The sequence below is a fragment of the Triticum aestivum genome, chromosome 5B, assembly GCF_018294505.1.
Source record: "Triticum aestivum cultivar Chinese Spring chromosome 5B, IWGSC CS RefSeq v2.1, whole genome shotgun sequence".
In the NCBI taxonomy this organism is placed as follows: Eukaryota; Viridiplantae; Streptophyta; class Magnoliopsida; order Poales; family Poaceae; genus Triticum; species Triticum aestivum.
The window spans coordinates 589,944,520-589,950,519 of NC_057807.1; positions in this window are offsets into that span (position 1 = coordinate 589,944,520).

Below are 6,000 nucleotides of genomic sequence, written 5' to 3' on the forward strand. Positions count from 1 at the left end.
CACATGGCGATGTGACCTATCAGTGTTAATCACATGGCAATGTGAACTAGATTATTGACTCTAGTGCAAGTGGGAGACTGTTGGAAATATGCCCTAGAGGCAATAATAAATTAGTTATTATTATTATATTTCCTTGTTCATGATAATCGTTTATTATCCATGCTATAATTGTATTGATAGGAAACTCAGATACATGTGTGGATACATAGACAACACCATGTCCCTAGTAAGCCTCTGATTGACTAGCTCGTTAATCAATAGATGGTTACGGTTTCCTGACCATGGACATTGGATGTCGTTGATAACGGGATCACATCATTAGGAGAATGATGTGATGGACAAGACCCAATCCTAAGCCTAGCACAAAGATCGTGTAGTTTGTATGCTAAAGCTTTTCTAATGTCAAGTATCATTTCCTTAGACCATGAGATTGTGCAACTCCCGGATACCGTAGAAATGCTTTGGGTGTACCAAACGTCACAACGTAACTGGGTGGCTATAAAGGTGCACTATAGGTATCTCCGAAAGTGTCTGTTGGGTTGGCACGAATCGAGACTGGGATTTGTCACTCCGTGTGACGGAGAGGTATCTCTGGGCCCACTCGGTAGGACATCATCATAATGTGCACAATGTGACCAAGGGGTTGATCATGGGATGATGTGTTACGGAACGAGTAAAGAGACTTGCCGGTAACGAGATTGAACAAGGTATCGGGATACCAACGATCGAATCTCGGGCAAGTACAATACCGCTAGACAAAGGGAATTGTATACGGGATCGATTGAGTCCTTGACATTGTGGTTCATCTGATGAGATCATCGTGGAACATGTGGGAGCCAACATGGGTATCCAGATCCCGCTGTTGGTTATTGACAAGAGAACGTCTCGGTCATGTCTGCATGATTCCCGAACCCGTAGGGTCTACACACTTAAGGTTCGATGACGCTAGGGTTATAAAGGAAGTTTGTATGTGGTTGTTGAATGTTGTTCGGAGTCCTAGATGAGATCTCAGACATCACGAGGAGTTCCTAAATGGTCCGGAGGTAAAGATTTATATATGGGAAGTCCTGTTTTGGTCACCGGAAAAGTTTCGGGTTTTATCGGTAACGTACCGGGACCACCGGGATGGTCCCGGGGGTCCACCAAGTGGGACCACCATCCCCAGAGGGCTGCATGGGCCAAGTGTGGGAGGGGACCAGCCCCAGGTGGGCTGGTGCTCCCCCCCACAAGGGCCCAAGGCGCCTAGGGTTTGGGGGATGGGGCGCACCCACCTAACTTGGGCGGCAAGTTTCCCCTCTCCCCCCCCCCTTGGCCGCACCCTAGATGGGTTTGGGCTGGCCGCCGCCCCTAGGGGTGGAACCCTAGGTGGGGCGCAGCCCTCCCTCTCCCCCTATATATACTTGGGGTTTTTGGGGCTGCCAACAGATGAGTTTGAACTCTCCCTGGCGCAGCCCTACCTCTCTCCCTTCTCCTCTCCCGCGGTGCTTGGCGAAGCCCTGCAGGATTGCCACGCTCCTCCATCACCACCACACCGTTGTGCTGCTGCTGGACGGAGTCTTCTTCAACCTCTCCCTCTCTCCTTGCTGGATCAAGGCATGGGAGACATCACCGGGCTGTACGTGTGTTGAACGCGGAGGTGCCGTCCGTTCGGCACAAGGATCTCCGGTGATTTGGATCACGACGAGTACGACTCCTTCAACCCCGTTCTCTTGAACGCTTCCGCTTAGCGATCTACAAGGGTATGTAGATGCACTCTCCTTCCCCTCGTTGCTGGTTTCTCCATAGATAGATCTTTGTGACACGTAGGAAAATTTTGAATTTCTGCTACGTTCCCCAACACGGGCTCGAGGTATCGAGGGAGGATCTAGTGCCAATCTCTTACAGAAGAAAAACTTCCAGCCCCACAAGTTCAAGAACATGGGCAACGATTCAAGTGCTTCTGTTCATGGTGTTGGCACGGTCGATTTGAAGTTTACTTCGGGGAAGATCGTGCGGCTGAAGAACACGCATTATGTCCCCTCCGTTAATAAAAATCTTGTTAGCGGATCTCTTTTGCGTAGAGATGGCTACAAGCTTGTCTTTGAGTCAAATAAATTTGTAATATCCAAGTATGGAACTTTCGTTGGTAAAGGCTATGAGTCAAGAGACCTATTTCATTTATCCTTGTTAGATGTTTGCAATAAAGTTGTTAATCATGTTTGCAACAATAGTGAATCAAATGTGTGGCATTCGCGTCTCTATCATGTTAATTTTGGTTGCATCTTGCGATAGCCAAATTGAACTTAATCCTAGTTTCACCACTGTCAAGGGATCTAAGTGTCAAGTTTGTGTGCAAGCTAAGCAACCTCGTAAGTCTCGCACGACTACGGAAATGAGAAATTTTGCACCACTAGAGCTCATACATTCAGATCTATGTGAAATGAATGGTATTTTGACAAAAGGTGGAAAGAAATATTTCATGACATTAGTTGATGACTCCACTAGATAATGCCATGTGTATCTTCTGAAATCTAAGGATGGGGCTTTGAACTATTTCAAGATCTATAAAAGCCGAAGCGGAAAACCAACTTGATTGAAAGATCCAGAGGCTTAGGTCCGATCATGGTGGAGAGTATTTCTCATATGAATTTGATTCCTTCTATGCGGAACATGGTATAATCCATGAGAGGACGCCTCCCTATTCACCTCAGTTAAATGGGGTATCCGAAAGAAAGAATCATACTCTAACTGATTTGGGTAACGCCATGTTAGACTCATCGGGTCTCCCCAAGGTACGGTGGGGGAGGCGATATTGACTGCATGTCATGTCGTAAACCGAGTTCCCACAAAGAACAAATAGATAACTCCATTCGAGGAATGGGAGAAGAAAAGGTTAAAACTCGCTTATCTACGAACCTGGGGTTGTCTGGCGAAAGTCAATGTGCCAATTCCAAAGAAGTGCAAGCTTGGACCAAAGACTGTGGATTGTGTTTTCCTGGGATATGCTTTTCATAGCATTGGTTATAGATTCTTGGTTGTAAAATCTAAGGTACCTGACATGCATGTTGGTACGATCATGGAGTCGAATGATGTGACTTTCTTTGAAGATATCTTTCCCATGAAGGATATGGCTACCTAATCTAATCAGGAGATGCCTAGTTCATCGAATCAGGAACCAGTTACAATTATAAAACCTGCCATTTCGATGGAACACTTTGAAAATCCTGTGGAGGAGAACAATCAAGTTCCTACTAGGAGCAAGAGACATATGATTGCAAAGTCCTTTGGTGATGATTTTCTTGTCTATCTAATAGATGACACTCCCAGTTCTATTTCAGAGGCCTATGCATCTGAAGATGCTGACTACTGGAAGAAAGCGGTCCGTAGTGAGATGGATTCCATCTTGGCAAATGAAACTTGGGAGATAACTGATCGTCCTTATGGGTGCAAAACCTATAGGGTGCAAATGGGTATTCAAGAAGAAACTTAGGCCTGATGGTACTATTGAGAAATACAAGGCACGACTCGTGGCCAAGGATTATACCCAAAAGGAAGGTGAAGATTTCTTTGATACTTACTCACCCGTGGCTCGACTGACCACTATTCGAGTTATACTTTCACTAGCTGCCTCACATGGTCTTCTCGTTCATCAAATGGATGTTAAGACTTCTTCCCTAAATGGAGAGTTGGACGAGGAAATTTATATGGAACAGCCAGATGGGTTCGTAGTAGATGGTCAGGAAGGAAAAGTGGGGCAAGTTGCTGAAGTCTTTGTATGGACTTAAGCAAGCACTCAAGCAGTGGCATGAGAACTTTGAAAGAACTTTAATAGATGCATGCTTCATTGTAAACAAAGCTTATAAATGGTGTGCTATCGCCATGGTGGGGGCGAGGGATTTATCCTTTGGTTGTATGTTGATGACATACTAATTTTCGGAATAAATCTTTATTAAGGAGGTCAAGGATTTCCTATCTCGTTGTTTTGAGGTGAAGGATTTAGGAGTGGCTGATGTCATTATAAACATCAAGTTGTTGAGAAACGATGATGGTGGGATTACATTGCTTGAATCTCACTATGTGGAAAAGATCTTGAGTCGCTGTGGCTATAGTGACTGCAAGCCCTCTCCAACACCATATGATGACAGTGTGTTGCTTCGAAAGAATCAAAGAATTGCTAGAGATCAATTGAGAATTCTCAGATTATTGGCTCGCTTATGTACTTAGCCAGTGCTACAAGACCTGACATCTCTTTTGCTGTTAGCAAACTGAGTCAGTTTGTCTCAAAACCAGGGGATGTGCATCAGAAAGCTCTAGAGAGAGTTTTGCGTTATTTGAAAGGCACTGCAAATTATGGAATTCACTACATTGGGCACCCAAAGGTGCTTGAAGGGTATAGTGACTCAAACTGGATCTCAGATGTTGATGAGATAAAGGCCACGAGCGGATATGTATTCACTCATTGAGGTGGCGATGTTTCCTAGAAGTCTTGCAAGCAGACCATCTTAACGAGGCCAACAATGGAAGCAGAGCTCACGGCACTAGATACAGCTATGGTCGAAGCAGATTGGCTTCGTCGGCTCTTGAATGACTTGCCAGTTGTTGAGAAACATGTACCGGATATCCTTATGAAATGCAATAATCATACTGTGATCACAAACGTGAGCAGCTCAAAGGATAACATGAAGTCATCAAGACACGTTTAGATAAGGTTAAAGTCTGTCAAAAAAATGAGAAACTCCGGAGTTATTGCATTGGATTATATCCAAGCATCTAAAAATCTGGCAGATCCTTTTACTAAGGGTCTATCACGTAATGTGATAAATAATGCATCGAGGGAGATGGGTATGAGACCCACAATATGAGTTGTTCACAGTGGTAACCTAGTCTATGTGATCGGAGATCCCGTGAATTAGATGTGGAAGACAAGTTGTTGGTTAATTGAGAGGAGAGTATCCTTACTATTAACAATACCACTCCATGAAGATGCAATACTCTCCTAAATCTGCATGGCAGGTTGATGTATATCTTAATGTGTTCTAAGTGGCTCATTTAAGCACAGATGTTGTCCTGCAGAACATCTTTTGAAGAATACACCTATATGAGTCTGATTGTCAAATGTTGCAATCTATGATAGTAGGGTTCTCTCTAGTAAACTCATGAAAGGTCACGGAGTATGACGCATAAGCTCCACCGGCGGGGAAGACCCACGGTAGCCTCGTATCGGTCAAGGCTTTGTGTGAAGCTAGATTCGCAAGAAAACTTGCAGTTCAAGGCCCAGTCCACTGTTCAAGTTGCTTACTAGTGTAGCATAGAGTTACAGGTGGAAGTTCAACTTAACAGTCTCCACTACAATACCGGTATATAAAACAGTGTTTTGGAACCAAAGGAAAATTTTGCGTGCCTCTCGGATCTGGTGGGGATTGCTGGAATTTATCTATTGATGGGCCAGCCCAACAACAATTTCAAAAATTCCTAATAAATCCTAGAGGCCCACTTAGCCCATTCGTGCAAGGCAATGGGCACTACTACCACATTGCTAGTTTAGAGGGAGTTGGACCTCTTTATAAGGGAGGTTCTTTCCCCACATGTATGAGCATGAGAACAAGAGGGACATCCACGCACGCTCCTCCTCCTCCACCCGCTACTCCATGCCATGCCTCGTCACGACGCGCCACGGGTTGCGGGAATGAGCCGAGCCGATGTCTAAATTTTTGCCACGCACGACGGGTATATGAAAGGTCACGCGGGAGCTGAAACATTTTTTGTAGTGGACACTGGATCCAAACGGCGCGCCTCTTCGGCTGAAGTCTGTTCACTTCGTCTCCCTCTTTTGCTTCACCTCCCGTAGCTGGCCTCTCGCATCCTTCTCTTGCGCCTATAAAAGGGAGGTTGCTCCTCCCAGAGAGATGCACCAGAACTTCTTCTTCCTCTCGCCACCGGTTCCAATCTTCGAGTTGCTACTGTCTTCCTCATCCTAGCTTGCAGCGTGCACCGCGAGTCGGGACAGTAGGCCTCCCAAAC